Source organism: Pteropus vampyrus, unplaced genomic scaffold, assembly GCF_000151845.1.
Source record: "Pteropus vampyrus isolate Shadow unplaced genomic scaffold, Pvam_2.0 Scaffold20, whole genome shotgun sequence".
NCBI classification, from domain to species: Eukaryota; Metazoa; Chordata; class Mammalia; order Chiroptera; family Pteropodidae; genus Pteropus; species Pteropus vampyrus.
Window position 1 is genome coordinate 5,285,855 of NW_011888801.1, and position 12,747 is coordinate 5,298,601.

At 45.5% G+C, this 12,747-nt stretch overlaps 1 pseudogene; it reads right to left on the bottom strand.

The window, feature by feature from the left end:
• Nucleotides 1–11,311: 11,311 nt before the first annotated feature.
• Nucleotides 11,312–11,430, bottom strand: LOC111736568 (annotated as a pseudogene).
• Between the last annotated feature and the right edge of the window lie 1,317 nt (nucleotides 11,431–12,747).

Sequence of the window (12,747 nt, forward strand, 5' to 3'; positions counted from 1 at the left end):
TGTGCCCATCAGAAGGGAGTTTTATCAGCTGACAGAAACAGAAAAAATGAGGTAGCTCAGGGGCACATATTGTCAGGGCCCTGGGAGGATGGACTGGGCCTCTGGCCTACCTGACAGTCCTCTGTCTGTCATAAAGAAGGACACATCATAGCCTGATGCCACTGGATCCCTTAGCAACACTCTAATACTCTGCCTTCCTGTGTTGCTAGAAATGGGGGAGAGAATGTGCTGGTTAGAGAGCAGAACAGTCTACAAAAGAATATATTGGCATTTGAGCTTTGATCATTGTCCTTGTGAGATATGAGTCAGCATCCTGGAGCCTGTCATGTCTGGTCACTGATGACTCTGCATTTCTGGTTTGCTGGACTCAGTCAGGCCCTGGCCCAGGAATCTCAAGGTAGGGAGGGTATCAGTGTAACCTGTGGACTGTACCTGAAAGAATATGATTGATGAGGTTGGAACCTTATCAGGCCATTCCATTAAACTACTCCTCGGGAGGTGCTGAGCACAGGCAAGGCAAGACTAGCTGCCTATATGTAGTGACTGCACTGCCCCAAGCCACCTGTAGGTCTCCTTTCCTGCCTCCATTGAACCTCTACACTGGGGCTGCTGATTGGCTTTAGGGTTCACTTGAGTAATTTACACAGAACCTATTTTAATTCCCCCAAGACCAGTGGCAGACTTTGAGGAAATTAAACAGGCAATACCAAACTCTCAAGAAGGAAAAATGGTCTTTTTATTTGACAATTGTGAAAATAAAGGGAAAAAGCGTGTTAGCAGTTGCCCCTTCTCTGAGTCTTCCACCTCTGGTCCCATAGTTGGGTCTTGCAACATTTGGGCTTTGCTCCCTGGGCTGGGTCACTTATGGTAGATAAGATTGTCATGAACCTCTGCATGTCAAGATTTGGCTGGGATATCCCCCATTTTCAGTGACTTGGACTTTTGGTACTGGGGAGAGTGTGACTTATCTCTCAGAAGCATTCTGAGTGACTAGAAGCAGTACTCCCACTCTTGTGCCCCAGAGCAGTGAGTCCTCCTCTGTTCCCCCTCCAAAGACTGCTGGATCAGGAGCATTGCCACTCATCTGGCCCCTTCTAGGAGCCAAGTGGACAAGCAAAGGTCTATGTACAATAGGCTCTATTACTTCTAAGTAATAGAAGCACACAAGCATGGTGATTGTAGAAAGTAGAACATTTCTCTGGCTAAGCTCTGTTGATCTGGACAATATCATCTCAAATCCATAATATGCTTTCAGCCAAAGTATACTCAGTATAAGAACTGTGGACATCATTAGCACGGCCTTACCTCTATTGCTTTTTTCCTTTTCAAATCTCTGCTCTTGCCTCCACCTTACTCTCTTTTTGCCATTAAGAGAAAATAGAAGATATCAGATGGGAATGCCAATTTCTTGCCACCAAAATTCTAAATTTAAAGACACTGTCTGCCATTTTGCCTTCATTATTTAGGCCTGTTCTTGACCAAGGCTAATGCCCCCACTTGCTGTTGACTTAAGGACCCTTCTTCATGCTCTCTCTTTAAATCATTCTGGTCAGAATTTAGATATGTTTGTGTTTTCTCCATATTTATGATGGAGTCCTTTCTTCCAATTTTCTCCACCCTTCCCACGCCTCTCCATTCACAATCAAATTTATTGAGAGAATAGTCTACACTTTCCTTCCTACTTCCTCACCTCCCACTTAGCCCTTGAAGGTCCATTTCAGTAGGGTCTCTGCCTCATACTTTCCCTAGAGTGCTTTGAATAAAATCCCCAGTTACCTTCAACTCACCGAATCCAACGACAATTCTCAGTCTTTATCTCACTCAAACTAGCAGAAACATTTGACACACTCAACAATTCCCTCCTGCAAAACTTCTTCCCTTGGGTTTCACAATACTAAGAAACCCAAGGAAATTTCTAGGAAATTAGGATAATTCCTAGGAAAATAGGAATTGTCCTAGTTTCTTCTCTCTCCTCTTCCTTCTCAGTCTCCTTTGGGAATATTCACCCTGTTTCTTACCTCAGTGATTTCCAAACTTAGAGGTGTCTAAAAATCATCTGGGCTGCTTGTTGAAATGCAGATCAGATTCTCAGGCTCTACACCCATACATTTTGATTTGGCAGTTTTCATGCATGCCTAGGAATCTGCATTTTACAAATCCTTATGGTCATCTGATGCACATGGTCTCTGGACTACATTTCGAAACACCTTGCCTTAATTGCTGGTGGTCCTTGGCTTGGACATTTTTGCTCTTAACCAGTCACATGGTTTTGAAATCTCATCTGGTCCAATGCATCAGCTACTGCCTAGAGTCCACTTCCTATCTCCAGTCCAGTCATTGTTCTTGAGCTTCAGAGCCACATATACAACTACATACAAAAGAACTCCATGAGGATATGCCAAAAACACTTGAAATGTTCAAAGCAGAACCTGTCATCCTCTCCAAACCTGCCTGTCCTCATGTTCCCCTTTCCTGTGACTGGCTCCACTACCTACTCGGTTATCCAAGTGAGAAAACTTAACTCCCCTTTTCTCATTGCCCCTTGCCAAAGACCCAATCACTTTCCAAGTCCTGTATATTCCAAGTCATAAAGAGGTCTTAAATCCACCAGTTTCTCTTAACTCCCACTGCCACTATCTTTTCCAGGGCCCTATAATTTTTCTCCTGGATGAACCTCTACCTGGGCTCCCTGCCTGTAAGCTGGCTTCTGTCCAGTGGCTGAGGGGACTCTCCAGAGCTTCAGTCTTACCTTGTCACTCTCCAACATTTGGGCCTTCAGTAGTGTCCTGTTACTTTTGTTAGGAAAAAAATCACATCTTAGCCTGACACACAAAGCCTTTTATGGCTCCCGCCCTGTCTCCAGGTACTTCATCAGCAAGATCAAATAGCCACTTCCCAAGCTTGGCTCCATCCCAGGACTGGACAGAAAATTCAAAAGATCATGACAAAATTTAATAAGTTTCCATCCTTGAGACAAAATATAAAGGGTCAGATTGTCAAATCAAATTGCTAAGAATCAGAGATCTTAGCCAATATTAAGCTTTACTAATAATTGCAAGGATATAAATAATTATGAGGCATAGGAAAAACCTAAAACCTAGATCCACCAATATTGCTCCCAGGACCTTTCCTGACACAATAGGAAGTGCCCTGGCTTGGATTTATCAAAAGAGGTCCCTTTGTGATACCTGTGAGGCATCTCTTACTAAAAAGGAAGCTATTTTGGTCACAAAATATCTCCATTTTATCCTCTGATAGTTACATAACTTTCACAGCAATTCCCAGGGAGCCATACTTCATAAATCCATAGGGTCTAGGTTTGTTTACCATCAGCAGTACTAGACAGATAGGGCACATCTTGCTAAAAGCATTCCATAGATAAGAACTCTATGCTAGCCAATATCGTGTGTTTGTCAGGGGCTCTCTCACTAGTGCGATTATGAGGTGATTTGATTGTGAGGGGTCATCTTTCTTTCTTTCTCAGAAAAGGTAGAGAATGGTATGCTACTAACCCATTCCTCCTCAGTTCTGCTCTGCTCACTTCTTACATGTCTGTGTTCCCAGAGCTTCATTCTTGGATTCCTCGTTTCTTCCTCTTCATATGTACCATGGGAGACCTCCCTCTCCATTCCTGTGGCTTCCTTTTTCTAAACACAGTCTCCAAAATCCATGTCTTACACTTTTGAATTTCAGACCCACATATTCCATTGCCCACAAGACACCACCATCTTGATGCCCTCCAGGTCATCATCGCTGACCCCCTCGTTGCCTCTCCAGAGCCATTCTTCCTCTGACACCCTTTTCAGAGCAATGGCACTCACATCTGCTTGGTTGCCCAGAAATCTTGAATTATCCTGGTCCTTCTACTTGCTAGTTTTTTAACTGAAGGTAAGTCAGAGAGGATAACCTCTCTGAGCCTCAGTTTCCGCATGTATGAAATGGGGTAATAGCCATATCTGCTTCATAAAGCAATTGTAGGATTAAACGAGATGACGCAGCTAAGTGGCTGGCAGAGTAAGTGCTCACCAATTATCAGCAGTGTCCTTAACTTCTCTTTCTGCCATTTCCCACAGCTACTCGTTACCATATGTTGTAGGTTCTACCTTCTACGGGTCCATTTTCACCATCCTCTCTTCGGTGCACTTATCTTTCTCTCCACCCATGACAATGGCTTTGGAACTGGTCTCCTGAATTTCTTGTGTGTGGTCCCTCTAATCTCCCCTCTATTATATGTCTAGAGAAATTTTTCCTAGTCATACATTTGATTCTGTCACGGTCTTGGGAGACTCTACACTGCTCTAAAGATAAATTGCAAACTCCTTATGGTGGCTTAGGAGGCTGGATAAGATCTGACTGCAATCTGTCCTCTGTGACTCTCCACCAAACTTTAACCAATGGGATGCTAAACTTTCAGTTCCTCTGACCTTCGAGATTTGGCCAATGGCCTCCCTACTGCCTGAAAGACTCATCTCCCTTCTCTCACCTCCACCTGGTGAATTTCCTGACTATTTCCTGTGTTTTTGAAATGCTCTGCATTTCCCCATCAGAGCACTTTCCAGTTGAACAGTCACTGCTAGGTCATATATTGGGACTCTTCATGGGGCTGTGAGAAAAGGGTGCAGGGGCCGTGGCTGGTTCATGGTTGTATCTCCAACACTTAGAACAGTGCCTAGCAGAGTAGGTCTGTGATGTAAAGTGAATGGAATTGTTAAAAGGGGTGCTGGTAAGCAAGTGGGAAGAGCCCCTGAGTCTGGAGATTCTGACCTTACTTAGGGAGGTCTGATTATATTGAATTACTGTATTAATAAGCTCTTTGACCTGGGGTGCCCAGGTGAGTTTGGCAGTGGGCACTGCAGATCAGACCCCTTGAAACAGATCTAAGCTTTGGCAATTAGCATGATAGAGAAGCCCCACTTTCCTTCCCCCTCCTCAGCTGCACCCCCATGGTCTCTGCAGGGTTGAGACACAGCAGGCACTCAGAGCAGGGTTTATCCCTGCTCTGAGGAGGGTCAAGGTAGAGAGTACCTGGGAGGGAGGTGGGGAGGAGTGGAGAGGCTCTCACTCCAGGTTGGGGCCGATATCTTCTAAATCAGCAGCAATCAGACATGCCTCACCATTGTGAGAATTAATTCCCTTCTCAAGCTCCCCTTCAGCTAGGTGAGAAATGCGCGTGCTTCTTATTAACATAAGCATGACCCCGTTTCTTGTGCAATGACAACCCTGGTCTGATTATGTTCAGGGAGCATTCCCACCTGCCTGCCCGGGGCTGCGTGACAGAAGCTCCCTTGTATTAACTGACAAATGAACAGTTCCAAGTCTATATCTTTGCTGTAATCCACAGACAATGCCCACATTTCCTCCCGGCCATAGGCCCAGGTCAGGGAGAAGTTCTAGTTCACTTTACCACAGCTAGTTAAGGACACACCCAGCATCACTGAAAGTGAAAGGGAGAAGCCTAGAAGAGAGTCTAGAAGACACAAGAGTACTGGGCTAGGAGCTGGCTGGCTTGGGTCTAGTCTGTCGCTTGCTAGCTGTGTGTTTGGGACCCCATCCCTTCCTCTCTATGAGAGCAGAGGGCTGTCCCATTAGACTTGAAAAGATTTTGAGTCTGATGCTTGCTGATTGCAGGCTATCACTGATCATAACCTTAGGAATACTCCCCCTCCCCCCACCCCCCTCAAACTTGTCAGTGCCAAGCTGATCAAGAAGAGAAGGTTTCAGTGGTAAGATGCCCAGTTGAAAGAATGCATGAGAAGCCGACATAGGAATGAAATGGCAGGCACCAATTCTGTTGCAGGGAGCATGTTCCCATTGCGGGGAGTGTAGTTCTATTGTGGGGAGTGCACTTCTTTTGCTCTTCTTCTGCTCCATAGTGGACTGCATGGGCTTTATATATGTCCGAAAACAATAGTGGCATTCTGCCACACATGCATGATATGATAAGCTGAATCATACCTACATAAGTTAGGTGCAGGTGCCCTACTACATTAATGTAACATTCTAAAATCTGGAGTCCTATTCTTAGCTGTGATCCTGGATCACAGCCAGACCTGGTACCCATAACTTGGCTCCCATTTTCAGTGTTGGAGGTAGGGTCTAGACAGTTCTCTAGAAGACTGAGTTAAAAAGTCAGATCAGTGGTTAGATAAAGGCCCTCCCCCAGGATATAACGCTGCTGAAGGCACCAGAAGAGCTCTTTCTGGAGGCAAGATAGTGGGCTGAGCTCGAAGTCCAACCCAGCCTGTGTGTCTGCTGGGATGTGTGAGGAGGGCTCCAGGGCCGGGAGGGGACAGTGTGTGTATTTCTTTGTTCAGACACTCTCATTTGCCAAATATTTGTTGAGTGTCTTCTGTAATCAGGCAGCATGAGAGAGTGGAAAGGAGTCTGTGGTCAGTAGGAGCTCTGTTGGCACCAGCTCATCCTCTTCCTTGAATGTGACCTGGACAAACAGCTCCCGGGCCCTCAGATGTGGCCGTGTACCTGCCAGTCTCGTGCTGCCTGTGTGAAGATGAACTGAGGCAGTGTTCTTGGTAGGGGGTGGGTCTCACCCCTACACCATCACCCTTTCCCTCTTCTACATGAACCGCGATGTGTCAGGCATTATGAAGGACACTGAGGTCATTCAGAACATACCAGTTCTTAAATGCATGCAGATCTGTGGTGGGGCAGCCAGGTGCATGTCCAGAAATTCCTTTGATACAGAGTAGGGACCAGTGCCTTGAAGTCTGGGGACTCAGAGGACTGAGAGGCATGTCCAGAGCTGTTTCACGGGATGATGCTGAGCTGAGTGTGGAATGAGTCAGCATTTGGAGAAGGGAGGAAGATCATTGTGGGGCCAGGGAACAGCTTGAGTTAATGTGCAGATGCACAGAGCTTCAGATGAATAAGGAGAAAAAAGAAGCCCGTGTGGTGGGAAGTGTGAAGGCGAGCACTCTGTCCAAGATGATATTTCTATGCTTGCACTGGAAGACGGGTGTTTGGGCCACTCTGCCTTGAAAGTGACCGGTTGGCCACTCTGCCAACTGGTATCTTGAGGAGCTATTCAAAGCTATCCACTTACAGAATGGCAGTCCTGGGGGTATATTTCCTTCTCCTTTATTCTACCATACTAGACACTCCCAATACTCGTCTCTGTTCTCTATTATTTTACTTTCCCTTAGTGGTTAAGTAGAGGAAAAACTACCATTTGATTTACCCTGTCTTCGTTCTTGCAAAATGGAAAAACATCCACCTCCAGTTTTCTCTCTGCCTTTAGTTCTCTATAGCACTTCTCGCCATCTTACACATCACACATCTACTATTTTGTTTTGGGTTTCTTGCACTAAGATTTTAGCTCTGTGAGAGCAAGAACTTTGGCTGTACACCCAGCCCTTAGAGTACTGCTATAACCAGTAGGTTTTCAGTGTATATTTGAAGAATCAAGGAATGAATGGCAGGTGAGCTGATGGTTCTTTGATCACTTGCTGTAGGGCAAGTTCATATGGTAAGATGTTGAGTAATTCATCCCAGCCCAAATTCATCTAAGACCTTGAAATGACCCTGGGAGAGTGGTAAATATCAGGCTGCTCAAAGCTCCCAAAGAGGTGATAAAACTATCTTGAAGTTATGCTAAGGGCTAAGTCAGCAGGCTGAATTCTATCATTTCTCCTGATAATCATGGCTTGTCTGGGGTGCCGATTGTTATGGTGAAGGCATGGCTGAACTGTATGGCAATGGTAGAATACTGCAGAGGGAGAATGGGTTTTTGCCTTGCTTCGAATGAAGGCCTTCAAATAGCATTGAGAAGGGATGTATCCTTTCCCCATGGTGCTGTTAGATATCATGACGTCAATAACATTTCCTAATCTTTAGTAAGCAGCCAGGCTGGTTTCTGTCTTCTTTGTGTTACTCAGGTCTCCATAGAACCAGCGATCTTAAAAGGAAGGAGGGTCCTCATGGAAAATATGGCAGAATATCAGTGGTTATGAATGGACATCTAGTGCCCACAGCCCATTCCTACTCCTACTGTGTCTGTGGGCACTCTCAGTGGATCACCTCTCTCACCTTTACCCCTAAGAGCTGTGTTAGTGCCACTCTAGGCCCAGAGGTGGATGCTAGCTAGGGAAGTACAGTTATATGGCAGTACAGTTATATGGCCAGGACCAGATACAGATCAGATGGAGAAGCAGGACAGGGCAGCAAGAGGGAGTGGGATTAGGTGGGGATGACACATGGGAGTCTTCAGATGCAACATTACTCTTGAATATGATTCTAAAGACTCAAGATTTAGAATAGGATTGTAAAGATTCCTAAGTCTATGAATTTATTCATGGGATGTGGGGATTGAAGAATTACAGGAGCGGAGAGCAGCACGTATAAAAGTGTAAACGATGTATGTGTACATGTTTGTGTGCGTGTAAATTTATAGGTAGGTTCCTGGAAAGTGATAGGATGGAAAAGGGTGGAGGTGGGAGGAGACGAGGCTGGAAAGGGAGGTGAAGGCCTTGAATTCCCTGGGCATGGCAGGAGGTCACTGATTGGGTTTAGGTAAAGGAGTAAGGTAACCAAACAAATGGTCCTGGCAGCAGTGTAAAGACGAGATTAGGGGGTGAGGCCAAGTGCACTAACATTAGTTAGGAGGCTGTCAAAGGAATCCAGGAGAGGGAATGGCAGGACCTTCATTAAAGCTGTGGCACTGAGGACAAGGACAGGGGACAGGTAGACTGGCGAGGGCCTAGTGATGAACAAATTGGTGTGCAAGGAGGAGGCCTAGGGTAAAAGTGAGTGTGGAACACACACCCTGACCCATGGGGTGTGTAGCCTGCCACCTGGCTGGGAGGGGTAAGTGTGTCATTCACCAGGATAGGGGGCCCTGGAAGAATACCTCATCCAGTTGGGGAGGGGGACTCCATAGCCTGGGAGGTTGTGAGGTGAAATTCCATGGCCCCACTCCAGTCCTAACCCAGGCCTACTTGGAAAAGACTGGTTTCTGGGATCCTTCCCTGCCCCTTTCCTCTCTCCTTCTCTTCCCTTCCCTTCAATCACGGTATATTTTTCCAGTCTCCTCCCTCCCCCTTTTACAGACAGCATAGGATAAGCAGCTGGGGAAGAGGAGCTGTGGAATAATGTCTAATCAGGGAAAGATTATTAACCCAAGATGATAATCATGGTCTCTCCCCATGTCCCTGACATGGTAGGAAGCCAGACTTGGCACCTTAGCCCGGTGAAAACCATTTCAGTCTTTCGACCTCTGGAACTATAAGAAAGTAGGTTTATGTTGTTTTGAGCCAGTAAGTTTGTGATACTTTGTTATAGCAGCAATAGGAATCTAAGACAGGGGGCCAGAGTTCAAGATACTGTAAATCATGCAAAAGAGTTTTGTTTTGGTTCTATAGGCCTGAAGGCTTATTGCTGCTTAAGAGTCATGTATGCTAAGCATATGAGTTCCAAAGTCAGACTGTGTGGCTTTGAATACCAGCCTTGCCAATGACCAGCTTTGTTAGGCAAGTGTTTTAATTTTTCAAAGCTGAAGTATTTCCATCTTCGAAACGGGGAAATAGCAGTTCCCATCTCATTGGGCTGGTATAGGATTAAATGAGATGATACATGTAGGGTGTTTTGCACAGCACAGGCCAGGAAAGCGATTGTTTCTCTTACTTGCTTTGCAAATTTGGATAAGACAGTGACTAGCGTGGAGCCTTCATCTCTACATTTGCCAAGAGGAGGTAGTACTAAGCCCCCAGCCTCCATACCCCACAATATGAAGTGGATTTTGTGATGGAATGAATTGGAGAGAGATGTTACCCCTGAGCACCCCTGCTGGCCTGGCATGGAGCTTTCTGCCCACTCATGGAGGGAGCAGATGCCTTCTCACCCTGCCGACCCAGCTTATCCTGCCCCCACCCAGCAAGTGTTTCTGAATCCCTGTGCCCCTTAAGGGCTATCCTAGTTTTTGCTCCCTTGCACTGTGCTCCAGGCATAAGCTATTATAGTTACAAATTCCTTGAAATGCTACACCTTCCCTGCCCACCCGGACCAACCTCCCCAGGCCCAGCTGCCAGATATTGATTTCCCCTTTAAATATTACTGCAGCCCAGGAGCATGTATGGATTAATTGACGAGCCTAGGCTTGTACCTGCACACTTCATTAACAGCTGCTACTAATTAGTGGAGTAGTCATTAAGAGATCTACTGGGGTTTTGAGGATAATAGTTTTATTTTTTTTCCAAGACTCCTAAGCACACGATAAATTGGGGAGTGCAACACCATGGTCCCAGGTTGGGATGAAAGTCACAGGGTGGCCTGTGCTCATGGCTTGCCGCCAAAAACACAATAGAAACTAGAAAATCACCACAGTGGGGCCAGAATCAGGAGGGCCCTAAAGTCATCTGGTCTACCACATATGACTACTGTGGCTGGGAGAGAGGTAAGGCCTCACTCTCATGGCCCCAGAGGGACAGGGAGGCAGAGCTGAGAGATAAGCACCCAGAACTGTTGGCTTTGTTCTAGGTCAGGTCACCATTTGCTAAATGGAGACTCCGCTGCATGCATTTGGGAAGCCTAACAGAGGAAGTTCGAATAAGCACATAGCCACATTTCCTACCTGCCCCAGACCTGCTGCATTTTCCCCAAGGTGGCCTTCTCCCATCTTATCCATATCACTCCACCCTTCCCTCTCCCAGTGGGAGTTCTGCTGTCCCTTACTCCTCGAGCACCTTTCTCTGTCTTTAGTATGTTTATCTCCAAATACACAGGATTTAGCAATTGGCTTGCAATGAACCCTTTGGGTTATCCATGCTGAAGGAAATATACAGTCAGTGGAATGTGTGAAAATGTGTGAATTTGGACAGCTTATTGACCCTCTCAGAGCTTCAATCTCACTGAATCAATTGGTCTGTGTGTAGAGGGCCAAGCACAGGATAAGCATAGAGTAAGTAAATCTTCAATAGGTAGTGGTCATTGTGCCCTGTGCTTCTTAAGGAGGTGCATCTGTGGCTCAATCATTGTGCTTTTCTCCAGCTGACTTGAATCATTCATTGAACACACATTGAGACGTTTTATAGCAAAGGACTAGAGCTTTGACTTATTTTTGTTTGTTTGTTTTAGAGATCATGAAAATAATAATTCTAATCACTAGGCTTCCTTGAAAGTTTACTATAGGTCAGAAGGTATTGTTCTAAGTGCTTTACATGGATTAATTCATTTTATCCTCTTGACAACCCTATGAATCAGGTTTTTTTTTTTTTAAAGAGCGTTAACCCTTGGTTGACCTCACAGATTGCAAGGACCTTGTCATTTTACAATTCCTTATTTTTTTATTTTTTATTTTTTATGCCTATAGCACCTGGTCTTCCTAGGTGGTCTCCCATCCAATTTGTAACCAGGCCCGACCTTGCTTAGCTTCCGAGATCAGATGGGATTGGGCTTGTTCAGGGTAGCATGGCCGTAGACGAGGAAGGTATTTTTATTATGATTACTATTTCATAGAAGTGGAAATAAATGTATTAAACTTGACCATGGTCACTGAAGAAGGAGGTGGAGCTGAAGCCAGCATTCTAGCCCAAGTCCAAGGCCTTAGTTATGAAACTTCTCAACTCCTTAGAGATTGATTTCCTGGCTAGGAAAAACCCCTGTCCCCAGTGCATGTTATGTGGTAGCAGCTATGTTTGTGCCATGTGTCTGCATCCTCCAGACCTCAGCTGGTTGATCTGGGGTGGGCCTTTGAAACACAGGCTTCTCTACATTATATACTTTGGATGGTCTGGCTCAAAAGCATGATCTGGGCCAGTGTGACTCCTATCTGGAAAATGTCAGGAAGAGGCTGAACCTGGGTATGAGAATTGCTGATGAGCTAGACATGAGGCTGGAGATCCATCATAGTCACCAGCTGTGAGTGAACAGAGGGAGCTGGCCAGCCAAGAAGGAACACAAAGAGGTGCTTAGATGCCATGAGAGAGATCTTCGTCTTAGAGGGGCATCTCACGGTGCTGGTTCCCATGAAGCCTGGCTGCTCCTGGCATTTTATTCTGGGATCCTGATGAGGGTCTACTTTATATTGAACTAGTCTCTCTCCTTGAGTCTCTCATTGAGCTAGTGCCCCTCTCTTCCTTGGAAACGGAAGAATTCTAACATAAATAATTCTCTTATCGTGTCTATAGGGTACTGCTGATGTGAGGAGGGGTCCAACTCTATCTATTATGCAAGCCTCCCCTACAAAAATCGTAGCCTAAAATAAGATAACTGGGATCTGTAGGTAAAGAACTCTAGAGACAGTGCCCAGTTGGAGATAAACATCTGTACTAGTCAGGATAAGGAAGGGCTGCTGTATCATGATAATGCAGTGATGTAAAGAGGTTTGCAGTTTCTTTTTTCCTCTCACAGATTTAATGTGAATGATCCAGGTTGGCAGGGCAGCTCTGAGTATCATAGTAATTCGGGGACTGGGGTACTCCATGTCATTGCCCCGCCACCATGGTCTCAGTAATTAAAACTAGGAGCTTGCCATGCCTGGCTCCAGCCAGAGGCAGAGGAGAACATGGAAAGGCATACCTGATATCTTACATCACTTCTACTTTACTTCCACTAGTGAGAAATTATTGTATGGTCCCCCTTAGCTGTAAGGGAGGCTGGGAAATGTAGTCTTAACTGGGCTTTGCAAATGTTTTCTGTAAAAGGCCAAATAGGAAAGATTTTTGGCTTTGTGAGCAATATGCTCTCTCTCTCTTTTAAAAAAGAAAACAACCTTAAAAGGCTGTTTTATTGGCTTAC